The sequence below is a fragment of the Mustela nivalis genome, assembly GCF_964662115.1.
Source record: "Mustela nivalis genome assembly, chromosome: 9".
Taxonomy (NCBI): domain Eukaryota; kingdom Metazoa; phylum Chordata; class Mammalia; order Carnivora; family Mustelidae; genus Mustela; species Mustela nivalis.
Genome location: NC_139028.1, coordinates 78,138,412 through 78,162,724, shown reverse-complemented (window position 1 = coordinate 78,162,724; position 24,313 = coordinate 78,138,412). Strand labels below are relative to the sequence as shown.

General features: G+C 40.4%; 1 protein-coding gene and 1 long non-coding RNA gene across 3 annotated transcripts in view; one reads left to right on the top strand and one right to left on the bottom strand.

The window, feature by feature from the left end:
* Positions 1-24,313, bottom strand: part of LOC309872724 — a 639,146-nt gene that overhangs the window by 53,864 nt on the left and 560,969 nt on the right. The window lies entirely within an intron of this gene.
* PIK3C2A (phosphatidylinositol-4-phosphate 3-kinase catalytic subunit type 2 alpha) overlaps positions 52-24,313 on the top strand; it is a 168,201-nt gene continuing 143,939 nt past the window's right edge. Inside the window, exons 1-2 of one of the 2 annotated variants that reach the window (XM_082747221.1) lie at positions 52-204; positions 2,928-3,013. The gene's annotated coding sequence lies outside the window, so the exon portion shown is untranslated. The remainder of the gene's footprint in view (positions 205-2,927; positions 3,014-24,313) is intronic. The other variant, XM_082747220.1, reaches the window with a different exon arrangement.

Here is a 24,313-nt window from a genome sequence, read left to right as displayed (position 1 = left end):
GGCCACGGACGTTCCCGATTGGCAGGGGCGGAGACGAGGCCGCGCCCCCGCGGGGTGAGAGGCGGATGGCGTGGAAGAGGAACGCGGAGGAACCTGGGGAGCTTAAGCCAAGAGGGACGTGGCGCTCTGCGACGCTGGCGGGGAAGCCGCGCCCCTTCCTTCTCTAGCTTTCATGGAGAATCTTGCGAAGCAGGATTTGGGCGGGTGAGGTGCTGTCCCGGCATCGCGACAAAGCCCCAGGGATCCCCTCCCCTTTGGCCACTGGAAGCGCCGGCAGCGCTGGACCCCGCAGAGATAGGCTGTCAGGCCCCATTTTCGCCTAAAGGCCTCGCTCGGGGCGACACCCACTCCCCCTTCCCCAGCCTCCTCCCTGGCGGGAATCTTTCTCGTATCTGCACATTCACCAGCCCCGATTATGCATGCTGGGCCCTCGGCCCCCGAGCTTGATTGCTTTTTACCACCACTTCTCGCTCACTTTTGTGCGCACATACCTCTCTACAGCCTTCCCTCGTAGAGCTGAGGCATTACTCCACTTCCCCTCACTTTAAAGGTGGGAAAACAGGCTCAAAGAGCTACGTGGTTCGAGGGTTGGAGAAGATTTTGGAGCGTCGAGGCTAATCTCCAAGCATGTCTGCCAAATAATACCGCTCTGGGCCTTAGTTTCCTAGCTTGTAAAAAACGGTATCAACTTCAGAGTTGTTCGTGGAGATTAAATGAGCAGAACTGCAGAAAACAAGTGCTGAACCTGCTGCATGTATGTTAATCATGGCTGATTCTATTTACCAGGGAGTAAAGGCGGGTAGGAACTAACTGCACCAGTTTGGAGCCAGACTGCCTATGTTGCAAAACCGGATTCAGTTTACCATACCAACTCCCAAGTTACTTAAGAGCTTTGTGTCTCAGTTTCCTTTTCTGTAAAAAGGGGTAATACTTGTACCCTCCTCCTCACAGTGTGATGATTAGTAGAAAAGTGACTGGCACACACTAAGTGCTCAATAAATATTAGCCATCCTTACTTTAGTGGCTGAGGTAGGAATTCAAGTTTTGGACTGCAAGACCAGCAAACTTTGCAATTATGCACTTCTCATGGACATACTTAGAACAGTGCCTCAAACCTTTTTAAGGTTCAGTTAGAAACACTTTTGCACTTTTTAAAAATCAAAATCTTAAACTATCTCCCCTATCATCAAAGTCTTAAAATGTTGTGATTCTGCCTCTAATGAAAGTTTAATAGCAGAGCCAGAGGTAAGGAAAATAGTCATGTTCTGCTCCGATGGACAGATTGAAGAGCAAGGCACTAGAGTAAGAATATTCAAGAGGTGATGGTGTAGGAGCACTGAATTTCAATTTGGAAAACATGGGGAAATATTGTATATTGGTTATGTATCATTAGTAATCAATATTAGTGTCAGATCAGGAGACGATACCACATTTAGTGGAAATCACTAAACCGTAAATACATCTTCCACATTTTTTTAAAGAATTTATTTATATGTCAGAGAGAGCACAAGCGGGGTGGTGGGATGGTGGTTGGCAGGCAAAGGGAGAAGCAGGCTTCCTACTGAGGAAAAGCCAGATGTGGAATCCAGCACTGGATCCCAGGATCTGGGATCATGACATGAGCCAAAAGCAGATGCTTAACCAATTGAGCCACCCAGGCATCCCCATCATCCACATTTTTATTACCCATTGTCCACCAGAGGGCCAAACATATAGTGCCTGATCCAGGCACTAAGATTTGGGGTAGAACCTTTAAGGGCACACTCTGAAAGATCTGGTAATAATGTATCTAGATTACTTATGGTAATCCAATGGAGGTGAATAATGGAGAATAAGAAAATTGGATTAATCCAATAATAAAATAAGAGGAAAAGGTTAATGTACACTAGCGTGGTGACTGAGATGTCAGCATTATTCTCAGCAATATTCTGTCATGAACAAAAAAGAGAAGACAAGGAAGACAGGACAAACAAAAATTAAACAGCAAGATCCAGGGTTAGGAGAAATTGCTGAGAAAAATATTTCAGAGTGTCATGCTCATATAAAGCAAGCAACAGCATCTTATACTAATAAAGATTGTTTTGTGGTAGAGAAAAACTTTGTTGATAATGACCCCTGGAAACATGCTATGATCTGAGGGACTAATAAGGAAATGTTACTTAATAGGTAACTTAATAGGAGTGGGGGGCTAGCATTGATGGAAAATCTGATGGGGAGGAGGACTGGAGAACATACTATTATTACATTGTACAAGGGAAGAAAACAGGTTTTGGAGTCAGAACAAGATCCCATTCTCTCTGGATTGAAAACCCAGTTCTACTTTATTAACTGAGTTTCCTCTAGCAAGTTATTTAACCTGTCTCCATAGCATAATTTCCCCATTTCTAACATGGAGGCAAGAATATTTCCCTTCATAGAGTTCTGAGGATTAAAAGAGTATATTTGTAAAACAGAGAGATATGTGGCATACAGTAATTGCTATATTAATGTTTGATAAAATATTGCTTTCAGTTTCTCCATCTGTATCCTGGGGTCATAATACTGGACTTACTGTAAGGATTCAAATGATGTAAAGCATTAGGGAAGAGATGCTCAATAGATATGATTTCTCTTCCCCTCCACTACCCCCAGCCATCAGCCTGTTACCATAGAATCTCTTTCTGATTACCACTGCCACTGCCATCAAGGGGCTATTGCTCAACCCGGTCTATGCAAGGATAAAATATCTTTTCTTGATTTCCCTTGGCTCAGAGAAGTTCAAAATGAGTTTACTAGAAGCCAAGAAAATAAAAAGGAAACAACTCCAAAGAAACAGCTGATGTGAAGCTTGTCCATAGTACATCTCTTGATACTTTAGACAGAAAAAAAATGATATCAAGGAAACTGCGGCTTCCTAATACCTCAGTTCTCCCCTTTCTCACTTGTAGGATCTCACAGAACATCAACTGGCCAAGTTCTTCATTGTCTTCAAAAGAGGAGAGAGGGAGGCAGGAGTATATGCTGACAAGAGACAGTAAGTAATCAGAACAGGAAAACTGAACAGTACACACCACATGGGAGCAAAGACTTACTCATTTCACTAAGGTCTAGATCGGGGGTCAGCAAACTATGGCCCTTGGACCAAATGAACCAACTGCCTGTTTTTGCAAATAATCTTATTGGAACATTGCCATACTCAACAGTCATACTCGTTTGTTTATATATTGTCCCTGGTTGCTGTTGTACTACAATGGCCGGGTTCAGTGGTTGTATCAGAGACTGGCCCTCAAAGCTAAAAATATTGACTACCTAGCTCTTTACACACAAAAAAATTTTCTTTCTTTTTTTTTTTTTTTTTTTGCTAACCTCTGATTTAGAAAATTCTGCCAGAAGCATCTTTTCAGCATCCCCAGTGCAAAAACTTTCCCCTTCGTCAAATCCTCTAACCCATTGCTTCTCAGACCTAAATGTGCATGCAGATTTTCTTAAAATGCATATTCATATTCAGTAAATCTACAATAAGACCCAAGATTCTGCATTTCTTTTTTTTTTTTTAAGGATTTTATTTATTTATTGGACAGACAAAGATCACAAGTAGGCAGAGAGGAGGAAGCAGGCTCCCCACAGAGCAGAGAGCCAGTTGTGAGGCTCGATCCCAGGACCCTGGGATCATGATCTGAGCTGAAGGCAGAGGCTTTAACCCACTGAGCCACCCTGGTGCCCCAAGATTCTGCATTTCTAACAAGCTCTAGGGGATATGAGTTATCTCTAGATCAACTTGATTTCATCAGGGTTTTTTTTTCCCTTTTCTTTATTGAAGTATAATTGACAAATAACATATGAGTTTCAGGTGTACAACATAATGTTTTAAAATTATGTATTCACTATGTATATATTGTGAAATGATCACCACAATAAGTCTAGTTAACATATATCATCACACATAATTACAAATCTGTTTTCTTATGATGAGACTTTTTTAGGATTTATTCTCTTAGCGGAGCAGCTGGGTGGCTCAGGTAGTTAAGCATCTGACTCTTGATTTCCACTCAGGACATTCCACTTCGGGTAATAGGATGGAGCTCCTCACTCAGTAGGAAATCTGCTTGAGATTCTCTCCCTTTCCCTCGCCCCACTCCCCACAGCTTTCCATCAGGCCCGCATGCTCTTTCTCTCTCTCTTTAAAATAAATAAACCTTAAAAAAAATTTTACTCTCATAGCAACTTCCAAAAATGCAATACAGGATTTTTTAACTATGGTCACCAAGCTATACTTTACATCCCCAGGATTTATTTATTTGACAACTGGAAGTATGTACCTTTTGACCACCTTCACCTATTTCACCCACTCCCCATCTCCTGAATCTGGCAACCACCAATTTGTTCTATAAGTTTGCTTTTTATTTTGTTTCTTAAATTTTTAAAGATATTTTATTTATCTATTTGAGAGAGAGCATGAGAGGGAGGGAAAGGGTGGAGCGAGGGAAAAGCAGGCTTCCTACTGAGGAGGGAGCCGGATCTGGTGCTCAATCTCAGGATTGTCTTGTGCATTACAGATGTTACCAGCATCCCTGGTGTCTACACCCTAGATGCAAAAATTACCCACCTTCAGTTGTGTCAACCGAAAATATCCACAGACATTGCCAGATACTCATTAAGAGGCAAAATCTCCCTGGTTGAGAACCATTGGTTTAAAGCAACAGAAACCAATTCTAGCTAACTTTAAGAAAAGGGGGATTTGGAGCACCTGGGTGGCTCAGAGGGTTAAGCCTCTGCCTTCGGCTCAGGTTGTGATCTCAGGGTCCTGGGATCGAGCTCCCCATCAGGTTCTCTGCTCAGCGGGGAGCCTTCCTCCTCTCTCTGCCTGCCTCTCTGCCTACTTATGATCTCCTATCTGTCAAATAAATAAATAAAATCTTCAAAAAAAGAAAGAAAAGGGGGATTTTTTGAGAGGATAATTGAATAACTTGTAGACAGACTAAGCAGGGAAACAATCCCAGGGGCAAGAGATCTTGGGCCTTCTTTCTAGAAGGAATAATAGATTATTTCCTTCTGCCTTTGGGTATTCCTAATTAAGTTTAAATTTTTCAGCAGAAAGAATCCAAGTTCTGTTTAGATCAGGTATTTATTCCTGTGGCCTAGGAATAAAGTCTGTAACCAGGATCAAAACAGGAAGAGGTGTTCAGGAGAAAAAAGGTATGGCCACTGTACTTCCCTCAGATTCTGTATCTATATTCAGCTAAAGTGACATAACCTGACTACAGGGGCTTCAATGAATTGGAGTTCATTTTTCCATGATAAAAATAAGTCTGGGGCGCCTGGGTGGCTCAGTGGGTTAAAGCCTCTGCCTTCAGCTCAGGTCGTGATCCCGGGGTCCTGGGATTGAGTCCTGCATTGTGGCGGGGGTGGGGATGGGGTCCTCTGCTCAGAGGGGAGCCTACTTCCCCCCTCTCTCTCTGCCTGCCTCTCTGCCTGCTTGTGATCTTTCTCTCTGTCAAATAAATAAAATACATTTTAAAAAAGCCCTTTCCTACATATAAATAAAAAGATGTGATAAAACAAATAGAGTAATATTGTTATTGTAGAATTTAGTGATATTTACTGTGAAATTTGTTCAATTTTTGTTTAAAAACTTTCATAATAAACTATTTGAACTAAAACCCTTACCTGGATTCCAAATCACCCTATAACTTGTTCCTCAGGTTATCATGTTTGCAAATTCCTTTAAAAAATCCTTTCTCTACCTGCTCCCCTCCCTTTTATTCTCAGCTTATGCCAGTCTGGCTTCCTTCTCCTCCACTCCTCTGAGATTGCTCTTATTAAGCTCACCTGTGAATGAACAAGTTTCTGTCCTCATCTTATTCAACTATTAACAGAATTCTTTGCTGCGAACTTCTCTCTCCTTGAAGCACTTTGCACTCTAGGCATCTGACACCATTCTGTCCTGGTTTTCTTTCTACCTTTCTGGATATTCTTCTTCAGTCTCCTTTGAGACATTTTTTCTCCATTACACAGCTTCTAAAATTTGGAATGTCCCAGGGATTGGTTCTGGAACCACTTCTCTGTCTACAGCCAGTTTTTACAGAAGGGCACTATTGGCTTTTTGTGTTGAACACTTCTTCACTGAGCAGGATTTCCCATGCATTTCAGGATGTTTTATATCCCTGGACCCTACCTCCTTGTCCCTCTCCCCAATATGACAACCCAAATTGCCTCCAGGCAGTCTCCAGAAAAATGATGCCTCTCAGGGTTAAAAATGATTTTGTCTTATTAGATGATCCCAGCCAGTCATACGTGTACTAGTTCTCCATATCTCCAGCCCAAACATCTCTTTTGAAATCTGGACTGCCTGCAACTGTGTGCATGGTATCCCTTTCCTTCCTTCCTTTCTTTTTCTTTTTTCTTTTTTAAATTTATTTAATTATTTATTTGAGAAAAAGAAAGAGAGAGCGTGAGTGGGGAGGTGGGGCAAAGGGAGAAGCAGACTCCCTGCTGAGAGGGAGGCTGACTCAGGGCTCTATCCCCGAGTCCTGGAATTGTGACCGGAGCTGAAGGCAGATGCTTAACCAACTGAGCCACCCAGGTGCCTCTGTGCATAGTATTTCTATCTGAATGGCCTATTACAGAAACCCAGTAAGTATTTGATGACTCAATGTTTTTTTTTTTTTTTTTTTTAAAGATTCCACCTATTTGTCAGAGAGAGGGAAAGAGAGTGAGCACAGGCAGACAGAATGGCAGGCAGAGGCAGAGGGAGAAGCAGGCTCCCCGCCAAGCAAGGAGCTCGATGTGGGACTCGATCCCAGGACGCTGGGATCATGACCTGAGCCGAAGGCAGCTGCTTAACCAACTGAGCCACCCAGGCGTCCCTGATGACTCAATGTTATGATTAACTAACTTCATCCCTCTCTTGTTTAAAACTAAATTTTTGACCTTTTCCCACCTGTTGTTCCCTGTGGGAGACACAGGGATATGCTGCTAATATCCCCCTTCAAGAAAGGACTGACTGCCCAGCTATGAGGAGTGTGGTTAACTGACAGCCTCTAGCTCTTACTTGCTTCAGGGTCCCTCTCAGCTTTTAGAGAAAAAGTTACACCCTTCTTCAGGTGGCTTCTAGCAATGAATGAGCAAGGTGATAGGACAAGGGCCTACATTTTGCATGACTAGGTCTCCACTAACTCACATCTCTGCCCAGGAGCTCCCCATTGGGCTGGCAGAGACTATCAGGTTTGTCACTGCTGTCAACCACCCCCTTCACATTTCTGCTTCTGCCTCTTTTCATTTCAGAAGTGTTATTCCCTGCCTCTCTGCCTATTTGTGATCTTTCTCTCTGTCAAATAAATAAAAAATAAAAATAAAAATCCCTTTCTGTTAGGGATTTTTGCGTACCTTGCTCTGTCTTGACATCTGCTTCCCAGAGCTATGCACCCAGTTGCTCAAGCCAAAGCCCTGTGAGTCACCCCTGATTCTGAGTTTCCCTTCACACTACCTACCTAATCCATCAACACATTCTGTTGGTTCTACCTCTAGGATACATGACTTTCTCTCTCCTGCTACAAGCTTTGTCCAAGTCATCATCATTCCTCACTGGAATATTGCAAATAGCCTCAAACTAGATCCCACTCTGATCCCCTATAATCCATTCTCCACACAGCAGCTGGGGATGAACTTTAAAACATAGCAATGCTCCAGGTGCAAGCAATTAAGTGTCCTTATCTGACTCTTGGTTTCTGCTCAGGTCGTGAGGTTGGGCCCTATGTCTGTCTCTGCACTCAGCTCTCCCTCCACCCTCCCCTCGCCCCCTGCTCACGGCTCTCTCTCTTTAAAAGAAACAAATAGGGGCGCCTGGGTGGCTCAGTGGGTTAAAGTTTCCACCTCAGGTCATGATCCCAGGGTCCTGGGATCGAGCCCACCTTCAGGCTCTCTGCTCAGCAGGGAGCCTGCTTTGCCCGCTTCTCTGCCTACTTGTGATCTCTCTCTGTCAAATAAATAAATACAATTTTTTAAAAAAGAAACAAATCTTTTTAAAAAGTAAAATAAAAATAAAATAAAATATAGCACTACTCCACTTGAAAACAATGGCTTCTCATCCAAACTCCTTATTCTCTGTCAAGGCTCTTTCTGATACATCCTGTCTTTCTGTTCAGCCTTATTTCTCACTACCTTCTCAGTCACTATACTCTAGCCATGCTGGTTTCTTTGTTCTTAGAAACCATTCCCAGTTAAGGCTTTTGCCCGAACAGTACTCACTTCAGTAGACCACTATTTCCCCTACATTTTGCATGACTAGGTCTTTCTTATCTATTAGCACTCAAGGGTCACACTGTCTCAGAAAATCTGCTCCAAACACTCAATCTAAAATAGCTTCCCTCTCTTCTTTTCCATTATTCTCCCTGATAGTATGTGTGTGTATGTGTATGTGTATGTATGCACAAATTCATTTGTATATACAGATATTCACATACATACACTTCTTCCCTTAGTAATTTTTCTCTGTCTCTCTCACTAGATCATAAGATCTATATGGAAGGATATCATATGAAAGGATAGACAATATTTGGTTTATCACTGTTCATCCAGAGCTGAACACAGTTTCTGATGCACATAGCCAGCAATCAATACATATTTGTTGAATGAATGGAAGGTAGATCATTATGTTGTTATGGATGTTTTTTTCTCAGTGTTTTGGCAAAGGGATTTGATTTTTGTTTTTGTCTTTTTTTCTTTAGAAATAAAATGGAAATTATATCTTCTGCCCACTGATATTATAGTGACTAACACATAGGAGATAAATACTAATAACCATAAATCATAATATCTAGTTCCATGTTACAATGACCATAATTTCAAGAGCATCTTATTTTTAAAAATTAGTCTTTCCATACCCAAGAAGTTTATAATCTCCTCAAAATAATAATCCTACTCCCACTTAACCATCTTAAAAACAAAAGAAGAATAAACTATTTCATACAAAGTAGTATGAAGAATCCTGAGGTATGCTCCATGGATTATAAAACTTTAATGAGAATAAAATTCAGCCATGCTGCACTGCAGTAAGGAACAGTATCAAATAAATATTATGGGCTACATTCATAATTTTTTTTTCTTCCAGCAAAAAGACTTAATGACTTAACAATGACTGCACTTATGGAAATCTTACTCCTCATCTCTGGATTTTCCTTTCATGAAGTTAAAAAAAGATAACCTCATACTTCATCTAAGAAATAAATAGGGACGCATGGGTGGCTCAGTGGGTTAAAGGCTCTGCCTTCAGCTCAGGTCATGATCCTGGGGTCCTGGGATCGAGCCCCGCATGGGGCTCTCTGTTCGGCAGGGAACCTGCTTCCTCCTCTCTCTCTGCCTGCGTCTCTGCCTACTTGTGATCTCTGTCTGTCAAATAAATAAATAAAATCTTAAAAAAAAAAAAAAAGTATATCCAGAGAGCAAAGTATCTTTAAAGAAATCCTATAGCACTTCACCATGATAAAAGTTAACCTGAAATACTAGGAAAAATAATCTTATACTTTTTATTCACTCTAAATAGATCTAAATCACACTTTTTAAGCATCCTTCCCTAACTTTTATGATTCTTTTAAAAATCTTTAATGCAGACATTATTTTCCCCATTTTTTTTCCAAACGATCTCATCCTTTTATGATGCCACACAGACTGTATATGCCCACTCCCTATCCCAAATTACAGTCCTGAGCTGAGGTGACTCATGATGCGGATGATCAAAGAAATAGGCAAAGGATTGCAAAGGTATGAAGAAATGAGTTGTCATTCCAGGGTGGTAAGGCCATTCATATGTCATGAAGGGCATGACCAGGCAAGAGCGAAGGGGAAGACTATTGGCATAGTTCATGATATAGCACAAGGAGGGGGTAAAAATTGACATTTAAAGGGGTAAGCAAACTCTGAAATCAGTAGAGGGTGGTGCAAAATAGTACTTGCCAACAAGAGGAGGGTGAGTCCATATTTGGGAAATCAGTAATGTTAGAAGGAGATGGAACAGTCCTTCATTCCTTCAAGTATGATATCACAGAAAACTAGGAAAATTTCAGACAAAGTCTCACAAACTCGTGCCCAGGAGTAGAATCAGGCCTACAGACAGGTTTTGTTGGCCTGCTTTGAAGGTTTTTTAAACTTCCCAATTAGTTGCCAAGTTGAGAGTTTCCAAAATAAAAATCAGAATTTCTGGCTTCGCTTGAAAATGTTGGAATTCTGACAACCCTTAGCCTGCATTCCTCCATGGCAGTGATTGGCTACAGCAAAAGAACAGCTTCCTTCTTTGGGCAAGGCAGATACTCTGAGTTTATCAGTCCCCACTTAGCAGCTTTACTCATATTATCCACCTAGCACTTGTAGGCATTTACGTTTGTGACACTGGTTTGGGGAATGCCGTATAACAAAAAGGTGAGTCAATGTTGAGAAAGCATGGGATAGGAGGGAAAGGTAATCTATAATATAGGAAGGTATACAGACCTTGGAAAATTCATCTTGACAAAGATAGAAGCAGCAAAATATTTATACACTGTCCTTTTAATCCCAAGAATATTCTTTCTGATTCTGCCACTCTCACCTCAGAGCATTTTGCCCCCATTAGGTATTTGAGAGCTTTACAATCTATTCATTAATCAAGAAATTAAACTGGATCAGTGGAGTTTAACTCATAAGATACTTTCCAAAAAAAAATTCATTAATATTGGCATAATTCTTATTATATGTTTGTTGTCAGATATCCTTGGTGTCAAACATCCTTGGGTTGGGTTTAGAGCAAATCCCATTATTCCTGAAGTGGTATTAACCATTGTATCTTCAAAGATATTCTTTTGAATAAGGTACTCCGTAACTTCACCAATCATTTATCCTTACAGCATCCTCTTCTCCTTACTTGCCTACATGCCGTAGCTTAGCCTGTTTCTTTTCTTGGAAAGTCTTTCTTTCTCACTAAACCTGTAGTCGTTCTTCAAGGAACAGTGGAGAAATCACTTCCCCTAACCATGCTGTCCTAGCACTAAGAAATAACTCCTCCATTAGGCTCTCATAGAGTTTTGAAGATACCGTTATTAAAGAAGTTATACCTTTGTTATAGAACTGGAGTAAGCTTTTTTTTTTTTTAAATTGTATTAATCTCCTTTGGTAGAAATAAAGACAGTGAGTTACTTAAAGGCAGTATTTTTGTGTCTCCAGGACCTAGTAATCTAAAGACATTTACTAAATATTTGTTGAATGAATGGTCCTAAGCAGATATGGAAATCTACTAGGTCAAAAGGTTATGGGTTGGAGGTCATGATGGGACTTGCTGTTACATAATAAAAAATTGCCATAAGGGGATGAAGCAGTATATGATGCCAGGAAAAAATTCTGTGAGAACTTCTCTGATGACTCTAGTTGGGAAGTGTTGACTACAATAGACGATGAGCTAAACTGTGCGTTTAGGTGACTAGGGTGATACGGGCCTCTCAGGAGTCCTCCCATACCCAGATAAGCATTAGTACCTACCAGTGCCTGGAATCTAATAAGCCTACAATAAACACTTGTTGAATAAATTAATGAGGTAATGAGTGTGGAATGAGCTTGCATATCCTGGGCTCTGGGCCATCCTAAACCAGGCTTTGGTTCCAATCTGGATTAGTCAGGAGAGATTTGATTTCTGTGTCGAGCTGAACTGTCACATGACTATGTTCTGAGTTGGGCTGATCTCTTAGCTGAGGATAACATGGTTGTTTTTCTATGTTGGTATAAATCTTGAGCCCACATTGTATTGAGATGGTACTGGCTGGAATTCTGACTGAACTGTAAACTGATCTGAACTGATACACTTGAACTGGTCAGCAGGTTTGATCTTAGATATGGGTTCCAGTTTGGGCTGTAGATTGGTTTGTGATTTTCCTTGGCTATGTAATTTGCCCATAACTCAAATCATGATTAGGTCAAACCAGAGTATGGTCAAAATTCCAAAGACAAAGAAATTAGTAACTCGAGTAACTTTTGAACATAGTATTTGGCATGTATATACACTTAGGCTGAAGACCAAAAGAACTATAAGCAAATTTTTTTTTTTACTTTTTTGTGCTACTTTATTAAGCTATGATTGACATATAAAAAGCTTTATATATTTAACATATACAACTCGATGAGTTTGGAGAGAAGTATATACCTGTGAAACCATTACCACCATCAAGGCCACACTTACCCATTACTTCCCAAAGCTTCCTCCCCATCTCTTTACTGTTGTTGTCATTAGTGTGTGTATGCCTGTGTGTGTATGTGTGTGTTGTAACAGCACTTAATGTAAGATCTACTCTGTTAGCAAATTTTTTTTAAAGATTTTATTTATTTATTTGAGAGAGAGAGTGAGAGAGCCCTAGGTGAGAGAGCAGCAGAAGGAGAGGGAGAAGCAGACTTTCCGCTGAGCAGGGGGCCTGGCTTGATCCCAGGACCCCCAGGACCATGACCTGAGCTGAAGGCAGACACTTAACTGACTGAGCCACCCAGGCACCCCTATTAGCAAATTTTAAATGTGTAATATAGGATTGTTAGCTTTAGGCACGATGCTGTGTAGTAGATCTCCAGTACTTACTTATCTGGAATTTGACCCTTTAGCTATCACCTTCCAAATTTCCCCTCTCCCCATCACTCTACTCTCTGCTTCCATGAGTTGGACTATCTTAAATTCCACATATAAGTAAGGTCATTCAGTATTTGTCTTTTTATGTCTGATTTATTTCACTTAGTGTAATGTCCTCTGTGTCCATTCCATGTTATTGCAAATGGCAGGATTTTTTTCCTGTTGAAAGCTGAATAATAACCCATTGTTCGTATATACCACATTTTCTTTATCCACTCATCTATTGATAAAAATTTTATTGTTTCTATGTCTTGGCAGTTGTAAATAATGCACCAGTGAGTATGAGAGTTTAGTTATCTCTCTAAGATCCTGATTTCAATTCCTTTGGATTAATATCCCAAAGTGGGATTGCTGGATCATATGATAACTCTATTTTTAATTTGTTGAGGAACTTCCATGCTATTGTCCATATGGCTGTACCATTACATTCCCATCAACAGTATACCAGGATTCCCCCTTTTCCACACCCTCACCCACACTTGTAATCATCTGTTTTTTAATAATAGCCGTTTTAGCAGTTGTGAGAGTCCATAGGTTGCCTTTTCATTTTGTTGACAGTTTCTATGCAGCCCAAATGGACACAAGGCAAATAAAATTAACTTTTTAAGTTTTGTGCTTCACCGTGCTCTTTAATATTCTGGAATAAACTGACACTCTATAATTTAGGTCATTGGTTCTGTTTTAGATCCATGAAGTCAAAGCTATTTCATAATAATACAAAGATGTTATTTATTGTGTGTTAACATGCAATTGAATCATCACTGCTAACTTTAAATAATCAATAAAAAAGTCTTTGAAATTTTCTTGTATGAGTGAAAAGGAATCTGGAGACTAAAAAATTTGATAATTTCTTCTTTAGAACACAACCTATTCTTTTCTCTTAGAAAACAAAGATATACCAATCAGAATGGCTAAAATTTTTTTTAAAAAAAGAATGGCTAACATTAACAAGTCAGGAAATGACAGGTGTTGGCGAGGATGTGGAGATATGGGAAACCTCCTGTGATGTTGGTGGGAACGCAAGTTGGAGCAGCCACTCTGGAAAACAGCATGGAGGTTCCTCAAAAATTTGAAAATAGAGCTACCCTATGACCCCGCAATCACACTACTGGGTATTTACCCCATATTTACCCCAGAGATACAAATGTAGTGATCCGAAGGGGCATGTACACTCCAAAGTTTATAGCACAATAGCCAAACTATGGAAAGAGCCTAGATGGCCACCAACAGATGAATGGATAAAGATGTTGTATATATATACAATGGAATATTATGCAGCCATCAAAACCTGAAAATCTTGCCATTTGCAACAACACGGATGGAATTAGAGAGTATTATGCTTAGCAAAATAAGTCAATCAGAGAAGACAATGATCATGATTTCACTGATATGAGGAAGTTGAGAAACAAGACAGAGAAGCATAGGGGAAGGGAGGGAAACAAGATGTAACCAGAGAGGGAGATAAACCATAAGAGACTCTTAATTTCGGGAAACAAACTGAGGGTTGCTGGAATGGAGGGGGATGAGACGATTGGGGTGGCTGGGTGATGGACATTGGGGAGGATTTGTGTATTGGTGAGCGCTGTAAATTGTGTAAGACTGGGGGCGCCTGGGTGGCTCAGTGGGTTAAGCCTCTGCCTTCAGCTCAGGTCATGATCTCAGGGTCCTGGGATCAAGCCCCACATCAGGCTATCTGCTCAGCAGGGAGCCTGCTTCCTCCTCTCTCTCTGCCTGTGTCTCTGCCTACTTGTGATCTCTGTCTGTCAAATAAATAAATAAAATCTTTTAAAAAAAAATTGTGTAAGACTGACAAAGCACAGACCTGTACCCCTGAAACAAATAATATGTTGTATGTTAAAAAAAATATGTTATATGTTATATATATTTAAAAAAAAGACATGCATGGTTGTATTTCCTCTGTCAGTATTACTCCTAGAATAGTCTGAACCACTTATATTGACTAACATTTAACCAAAGTGACTAAACTCTGTTGCACAAAGAAAATTGTTGGTTGGGGGCAGGGGTGGATAAATGAGAACTGCCTGTTGTACAGGAGTTTTCTAGCAGACTAGCAAAGCTCATGAATATATGCAATACAGATTATACATACCTTTTCAATCTCTTAAAGCAACAAAAGCAAACATGTTTATTAACATGCTTATAAAAAACATGCTTATTATAGCTTATTTCTAGCATATAAAAATAAGCAAAACCATGTACACCTTGAACTATGCTTAGTAATAACCAATGATGCAGTATTTAACATTACTTAGAACTTTTCTAGGTATTCAATGATTATCCATTTATTAACTTAGTATCAGTCTCTTGTTTTTTAAGTTTAAGAACTTGGAAATTGGGACACCTGGGAGGCTCAGTCAGTTAAGCATCTGCCTTCAGCTCAGGTCATGATCCCAGGGTCCTGGAATGGAGCCCCGTACTGGCTCCTTGCTCAGCGGGGAGTCTGCTTCTCCCACTCCCTCTGCCTACCACTCTTCCTTCTTGTGCTTTCTCTCTCTCTCTGTCAAATAACTAAGTAAAATCTGTTTTTAAAACTTGGATATCAATTAGGTTACTACAAATCATACATATGGCAAAATATAATTACTGTTGAATTAAAACATTTGTCAGTTTAATGGTTCAATTTAGTTGAACATGATCTTGTATTTCATAATCTTAAACATTATTAATGCCCACTAGCCAGAGACCATCAGGAACGCTCCTGTGGTGGAACAAGCTTGGTTTATAACTCCTTGCAGCAGGAAAGAGCATATATGATAGGCCCCTTCGGGTGGCTCAGTAGAAAGGTATTAGAAAGGACTGACAGGACTTGAGATTTGTTTGGTTGATGTTGAAGAAAGTACAGGAAGAGAGGGTTTACTCTAGGTCAGGGGTTGTCAGAAAGTAAGGACAATTCTGTGAGTATCTCAACAAATATTATTCAGAGGGCGGACAAAGTAAAGCAAGCCTAGAGCTATAATTGGTAAAGCAACAGCAGTTACTCATACTTGCTGGTATAAGAAGATATTTGGTATTTTATGGCTTGGACAATGTTCTTGCTTTGTCTGTGTTCAGACATGATCATTGGAATGGACTTGTTTTTGTCTTAATCCATCATGGTCACAGAGTGGCCTGGCCTTATCTGATGCTGATGTTCTGTGAAATAGCTCATGTTCAGCAGAAGACCATCACCTACCTGTGAGTGCCAAGCCAGCTCTTAGCAGCACTGAGCTCAGCCCAGCAACTGATAGCACCAGGCCGGTTCTTGGATGTCAGGGACTGTATTTTTTTGTTTTTTGTTTTTTGTTTTTTTAAATTAAAGTGATATAGAAGTAGTGTTAGCTTATTTGGTCAGTAAACCTCCTTAGGTTTAGGAAAAACAAATCCCAAGTAGAACAAAATGTACATTTATTTTTTACCTAACACTGATAAATTAGAGAAAAGATAAATCCCTTTTTTAAAAACCAAAATTGTTAGATGAGTCTTTTTTTTTTAAGATTTTATTTATTTATTTGACAGAGAGAGATGACAAGCAGGCAGAGAGAGAGGAGGAAGCAGGCTCCCTGCTGAGCAGAGAGCCCGATGCGGGGCTCGATCCCAGGACCCCGAGATCATGACCTGAGCCGAAGGCAGCGGTTCAACCCACTGAGTCATCCAGGTGCCCCTGTTAAATGAGTCTTGAAGGGATTCAGAAGATGCCACTTCAAAATATGTTGATTTGGCCTATTGATGATTTTGAGCTAAAGGCACTTGAGAAACAGTAGATATAAGAAGGGCACTCTGACTTCCTCTTTTCTTTCTGCAAGCAGGAGATAAAACTCCCATGTAAAAGACGTCTTCTCTGGGGCCACCTGGGTGGCTCAGTGGGTTAAAGCCTCTGCCTTCGGCCCAGGTCATGATCCTGGAGTCCTGGGATCGAGCCCCGCATTGGGCTCTCTGCTCAGCGGGGAGCCTGCCTCCCCCTCTCTGTCTGCCTCTCTGCCTGCTTGTGATCTCTGCCTGTCAAATAAGTAAATAAAATCTTTAAAAAAAAAAAAAGACATCTTCTCTGTATCTGGAGAAGAACATTCCTATCACCAGAGATAGGACAAAATAGTCCAAAAAATCTGTACAAACAAACCCCTATTAAAATAACCCTACTTTCCTCAAGCTTCCCCAAATATTTTTAGTTACTTTTTCATAATTGCTATTCTTTGTTCAACCTAGTATAAAAGCACTTAGGTCTAACCACTTTTGGGGTCTTTACTTTCCCGTGAAGATTCTCCTACACATGTAAAAATAAATTTTATATGCTATTCTTTTTTTTTTTTAAGATTTTATGTGTTTATTTGACAGAGAGAGAGGGAGAGTGGGCACAAGCAAGGGGAATGGCAGAGGGAGAGGGAGAAGCAGACTCCCCACTGAGCAGGGAGCTCGGTGCAGATGTAGGGCTCAATCCCAGAACCTTGGGATCATGACCTGAGCCATGATCATGATCTGAGCCAAAGGCAGACGCTCAACCGACAGAGCCATCCAGAAGCCCTGCTTTTCTTTTCTTAATCTGTCTATGTGAACTTAATTCTCAAGCCATCCAGAGACCCTAAAAGGGTATAGGAAAAGTTTTGCCTCATCTACGGTCTCATTTGTCAAAGATTTACCTTAATTATGTGAACTTGGATTCTTAAAATGTTCCTGAGTTAGTTTCTTTTTTTTTTTTTTAGATTTTATTTATTTGACAGAGAGAAATCACAAGTAGACAGACAGACAGGCAGAGAGAGAGAGAGAGGAAAGCAGGCTCCCCGCTGAGCAGAGAGCCCGATGCGGGACTCAATCCCAGGACCCTGAGATCATGACCTGAGCCGAAGGCAGCGACTTAACCCACTGAGCCACCCAGGCGCCCCCTGAGTTAGTTTCTTTTAGAATTTTTTTTTAGTCTGGCACATTTAAAGGAATAGATATTTTATTTCCTTATTTAAGGGAATTTTAGGAATAGTTGTTTATATGAGTATTTATCTCCATAAGCCAACCAGAACAGAGTTCTTTTTATTTAGAAGACTTTATAATCAAATTTATTAATACCATCCAGAGACAGGAAGACACTTCACACTTCTATAAAGAGAAGTAAAGGGCTTTCTAAATTACATACAAATGGATAGATAGAGATCTAGATTTATAGCTCTAAATCTATCATTTCAACTACAAGTCAAGAATAAACATGGAAGGGACACCTGGGTGGCTCAGTTGGTTAAGCCGCTGCCTTCAGCTCCAGTCATGATCCCGGGATCCTGGGATCAAGTCCCACATCCGGCTGGGGAGCAGTGGGGAGCCTGCTTCTCTCCCTCTGACTCTGCCTGCCTCTCTGGCTGCTTGGACACTCTCTCTCTCTCTCTCTGACAAATAAATAAATAAAATCTTTTTAAAAAAGTAGAATAAACACAGAAACACAAAAACTCACTACTTTAGATATCAAAGCGTTGTTATCCTCCCATGAGAAGCTGCTCTCCTTTGTGGTATGCATGGTCTTAAAGTAGACAAACAGACAAACAAGCAAGACTAACAAACCAGAAAACCAGATCTCTGTTTTTCTCTTACCCACAGAAATAGATAGGTATCATCCATCTGCATATTTCACCAATTAGTCAAACCTTAAAACCACATTCCCAATCATCGCTGTCAAGTTTGGAGAACAACTTACCAGCCGTAAGCAATACAGACACAAAAAATAAAGCACAATATTGGTAGAGGAGAAAGTAGGGAAACAGTCCCCCGAGTTAAAAATCTGTTGCCAACTAGCATTCACCTCTACAAGTCAAAAAATAAGTATCTGGGCTTTAGCCACCTGTGAGGTATATATACTTGTTTAGACAGCAGTATAATTTACCTGGCCCTTTCATGTGACTCCATTGACATCCTGATGGATAACCTCCAAAATAGTTAAAAGTATGCATTCTTTGGAAAGGTAAAATCATGACTGATACAAATATAAACATGTATCAAAAATTTTATTTGACTCTTTAATTAATAAGGGAACCACCAAGATGTTATAATGGGGTTCAAAGAAGAATAAACAATGCTGAAATACATTTTACAATTAGATACAAAATTGGTCTATCAACTGGGCAGTCAATGATCAGTTGCATTCCACCAGACATAATTCATTTCCATTTTTCTGGACAATAACATCTGCGTTATCCTCTGCTTTCTAGAATTTACAGTGTTATAAAATAGTTCAAAGACAATGAAGGTTGGGGTAACTGAGGTGCATGAGGCATGAGGCAGGCACTAGTAATCTTTTTGTTAGTCCACTTAAAATTTTTTCACAATTTTTCCTGACAAACAGATCCCTTTAAAAAAAAAAATATATATATATATATATATACATACATACATACATACATATACATACACACATACATGTATGAATAGATATAACTAAATAGATTTTTGTAGATGGGATGCCTGGGTGGCTTACTCAGTTAAGTGTCTGTTTTCAGCTCAGGTCATGATCTTCAGGGTCCTAGGATTGAGCCCCATGTCTGGCTCTCTGCTCAGCAGGGAGTCAGCCTCTCTCTCTCTCTCTCTCTCTGTCTCTCTCAAATAAAAAAATAAAATCATTTAAAAATTAAATTTTTGTTGGATTATATAAGTAATAAAATGTTTTTAAAGACTAGCTTGTTAATATGGCTTCAGGAATCTAATATGGGTAGAGGTAGGAAAGGGAAGATAAATAAAGGAGGAGTCTAGAAAAAGGAAGAAAAATTTGTGTTTTAAAAAATCATTGCAGGGCACTTGGGTGGCTCAGTTGGTTAAGTGTCTGCCTTTGGCTGAAGTCATGATCCTAGAGTCACAGGATGAAGCCCCACATTGGGTTCCCTGCTTACCAGGGAGTCTGCTTCTCCTACCCATCACCCCACTTGTGCTCTCTCTCTCACGCATACATGCCCTCGCTCTCTCTCAAAGAAATAATAAAATCTTGAAAGAAAGAAAGAGAGAGGAAGGAAGGGAGGAAGGAAGGAAAGAGAGGAAGGGAAAATTCTTTGCATGAGTGGCTCCTGGCTGGCTTAGTCGGTGGAGCATGCAACTCTTGAATGCAGGATTGTAAGTTTGAACCCCATGTTGTACTTAAAAATAAAATCTTAAAACAAAAATCATTGCCAAAAAAAAAAAAATCACTGCATATATTACAATGTTTATACATTCTAGGTTTTTGTTCTAGGTGATAACATATGTTTGTTACATTTTTTTTCAGAACCTTTCTGTAGTTATTTTTTTTCCCAAATAAAATTTAAAAAGAAAAAGGAGGTCTCAGACATCAACTCTTATGGGAAATGGGATGTGGTTTTCAGTTAGCCAGGCTAGCCTGGTCTGGTCTCGGCTTCTTCTTAGTTGTCAATGATCCTTTTTTTTTTTTTTTTTTTAAGATTTTATTTATTTACTTGACAGAGAGAGATCACAAGTAGGCAGAGATGCCGGCAGAAATAGAGGGAGGAAGCAGGCTCCCTGTTGAGCAGAGAGCCCGATGGGGGGCTCGATCCCAGGACCCTGAGATCATGACCTGAGCCTAAGGCAGAGACTTTAACCCACTGAGCCATCCAGGCGCCCCCAATGATCCTCTCTTAAATGTTCCTAATGTGTGTTAAGTCTGACTTTATCTAACTTCTTGCTTCAGAAACTGAACACCTCCCAAGCTCTTCCCTCTCCCTGTCCTCCCTTCCCTAAGATAAGGAGCAATACCGGTTTCTAATTGGTGAAGTCAGTTAAATTTAAATTCAATACTTGTTTACTGGGCCAGAGAATTGAGTGTGTTTGGCTACAGGAAACTAGTCTACCCAGCTAAGGAAGATTATGACCAAATACCCTGAGAAACTTCTTCAAAAATCTTCCCTAGAGAGGTGCCGCTGGGATCCCGAGCAGAGGCATTGTTTGGGAATGATCTGACTGGTGGTAGAACAAACCCACCGAGCTGCAGGTTCAAACAGAGCTAAAATATCTCTTGCAATAGGGAAGGACTGAGATGGCCAGACTCTGGAAATACCTTCTTTGATATATCAGGGTCCAATTCCCCAAACTAAGATACCTTGACTCACCCCCTTACCCACACCCAGCCCATAAGAGTAACAGTGAGGGGCGCCTGGGTGGCTCAGTTGGTTAAAGCCTCTGCCTTCGGCTCAGGTCATGATCCCAAGGTCCTGGGATCAAGCACCGAATCGGGCTCTCTGCTCAGCAGGAGCCTGCTTCCCCCACCTTCACCTCTCTCTGCCTGCCTCTCTGCCTACTTACGATCTCTGTCTGCCAAATAAATAAATAAAATCTTTAAAAAAAAAAAAGTCAAACAACCAAAAGGACAAATGACCCTCTCACCACTTGCTTTGTGGTCCTTTCCTAAGGAGAAAGCAAAGTGTGGGTTCAGGAGAAGACCTCCTGGGCTCTGCCACTTCCTAACTGAATGACCTTGGACAAGTTACTGTTCCTCTCTGTGCCTCAGTTTCCTCATCTGTAAGATGTAAAATCACACCCTCCTCTTAGAGTTGTGTGGATTAAATGACTTAATATTTATTTGGAAAGTACTTTTAACAGTGCCTGGCACATTTTCAGTGTTAAATAAATATTACATAAAGATATGTGAATGATTTCACCATCTAGTTTTCCATTTTCAAGTACTATGTCCAGGTACACTAAGTATATAGTAATGTTAAAACTTTCTCAAAGGAAGAAGAGTGGGGAGGGACAGGGTATACCTACAAAAAAAAAAAGGATGTGGTTTACTGTTCTTTTCCATTACCCCACTCCACATCCCCGAGCTCACTGTGTGTTGATAAGGGCATCTACCATCCCTTCTCATGTGCCTGTGCTGAGGACAGACAAACTCTTGTTTGAACTCCACTGTAAGATCTCTTTCCATAGATTGCTTGGTTCTCCTAAGTGTATCTTCCCTTTCAGATCTCCTCTTCCTAACGCTGCAGGTCCACTCCTTTGCCCTAGAGCCCTGCACCACTGGGAGAATCTCCTAGATGCAGAGTGTCTGCCTTGCTAACCGCACAGATGAACCAGACATGTCTACCTCAGGTCACTCACAGACCAAGAGAACCAGTACTGTGTGATCTTGAAACTATCCATTCTGGCTATATAAAAGAACTTGATCTGCTTTCATGTGGTTATCTAACAAAATTTATACTCATAATTAGTCGGTTATAACTTGTAACTTGTATTAAGCCACCCAGAAAACCAACACTTTCCACAGAGGAAATTGTGTTAAACCAATGTCTTCTGTGGTTTATTTCAATGCATTTTCTTTCTGATAGCAGGAACATTCAGCTGTGGAAAGAATTTCAAGAGGCATAATATTGTAGAAAGGGTCCCTAGCTAGAAGTCACACAACTTGGAGTTTCACCAAACTCTGCCCCTGTAACACTTTTTCACCTCTCTGGGTCTCCACTTACTAAGACATTCAGTGCTATGGGAATGACAAATACTTTCTGATGCTCTCACAGTCAAAAGTGGGCTTCTACTAAATCAGTGGAACATTAGGACTGAATACCAGCTAGTCTAATTCTTCATTTTACAGAGGAGGAATGAGGCTAAGAGCAATAAAGTGGCTTCCCAAGGTCAGAAATTTAGCTGAGATCAAAGTCAAGACTATGTGATTAAGAATTGCATGCTCTGTTGTTTGCTAGACCCCAAGCCATTGTGTGCCTATTGGTTTTTTTCTGTAGCAGCAAACAATGTTATGCTCAGCTTAATATACAATTTTCTTCCTTTATTTAGACAGTTCCTTTTGAAGGAAATAAAGCCCTTTCATTTATTGTGATTTACTTTGAGGGACTACAAGCTTTTATCTTATGTTGTTGGTCATAATAATTAAATTTTGAACAGTTTTAAACACTGTTTAAAAGCTAAGTAGATCTTTCTGAAAGACAAAAATTTTCTAATTTTAAGTTCAATAAGACATTTAACATGCAGGAAAAAAGGAATATTAAAATGCCTTCATTCAGGGGGCGCCTGGGTGGCTCAGTGGGTTAAGGCCTCTGCCTTCGGCTCGGGTCATGATCCCGGGGTCCTGGGATCGAGCTCTGCATCGAGCTCTCTGCTCAGCGGGGAGCCTGCTTCCTCCTCTCTCTGCCTGCCTCTCTGCCTGCTTGTGATCTCTGTCTGTCAAATAAATAAAATAAAATCTTTAAAAATAAAAAAATAAATGCCTTCATTCAGACTTTAGAATTATAACAAGATTTTCCTTATCAGAGAAAAAACACAGGGACAAGGTTTCTATAATTAACATAGTGGTGGTTAATTTTCTTCTGACATGTTGCACTTTATTTTTACATAATACCATTCATATAAAGATTATAGATAAGTTTTAATCTTGCTTCTAATTAAGTTTTATATAATCCATTAATCTTATTTGTTTTCAGATGAGCAAATCAACATTTTTAGAAATAAGATACCCTAAAATCTCCATATTGCCTGTTCCTTATTTCAGCAAACTCAAGTGTGAATATGACTTGAAAGTGGCCTTAGGTTCAAATTTAGACTTACCTGGCGCAGGAGTAATGATACTGTCATGCTAGCCACCAGTTCACGCTCTGCCAGTATGCTGAGGTCTCCTGGCTCCCAAGCAGTCACCTACCACCATCTCTTCACCACCCTCTTGCCATCTCTTCCCACTTAGTCAACCTGTTTTGCTTCAGCTTTCCCTGCTTTGCCTTGAGCTTCCCCGGGACCTGTGACCAAGAACACTTTTCCCTCTCTCTCAGCTTCAGTCTACCTCATACAAGATACCTAGACTAGAGAGGAGGTTTGTCCCATCTCCTGCCCCATCCCCATTTGGGACCCATTAATGTCCCATCCTGCCCTCCATCTAGGTATAAAGGAACAAAACAAAGGAAGAAGTCCAAGGCTTGTTCCAGTCCTTAGATATAGAGATCCTGGATAGCAAGCATTAGGTTCTGAGCTAGAAAGTTGTGACCCCCAAAAGAAGGAGAGGACGATAAATATTAATTCCTGTTGAAAGTAGAGGTGTAAGTGGAAGGGTGGTGTGTTGCCTGTAGTTTTGTTACTCCAAGTGTGGTCTGGGGGCCAGCACAGTCAGCATCACCTGGGAGCCTTTCAGGCCCTATCTTAGACCTAACAAATCCGAATCTGCATTTTAGTAAGACCTCTAAGTGATTTGTATGCATAAAGTCAGTCTGGCTTGATCTGTCCTTTCCTATGAAAGACCTCACAGTGACCTGGGCCTGCAAGACCGACTTGGGCTACGCCAAATGCACAGGATCCAAATGCTAATTCAGTTATCCGTCACTATCACTGGACTTAGATACTAGCCTGTTCATTTCTCTCTGTTAACAAACTTAACCCGGCGGCTAGAGCCTCTCTAGGCTACCAGGTGAAGCTGGGATATTTATTCTCTTATCAATGATCCAGTCTTTCTCTAGATACATTATTGCCAGTCTGAGAAACCAAATGATGCATCATCCTAAATGCCTCCTCTATATTATCTCTAATGTGTTCATTTTTGTCCTTTTATTCTTTCTGCCCACCATTTAAAAGTATTTATCCTAAAAGTTGAAGAAACAAAATAATCCCCTTAAAGCCATTAGTTAACAATTTAGGAGTATTAGTACAAAGCTAGATCAATAATATGTATATTTAAAAAAAAAGAATATGTATATTTTCAGGGTGCCTGGGTGGCTCAGTTGGTTAAGTGTCTACCTTTGGTCCAGGCCATGGGAT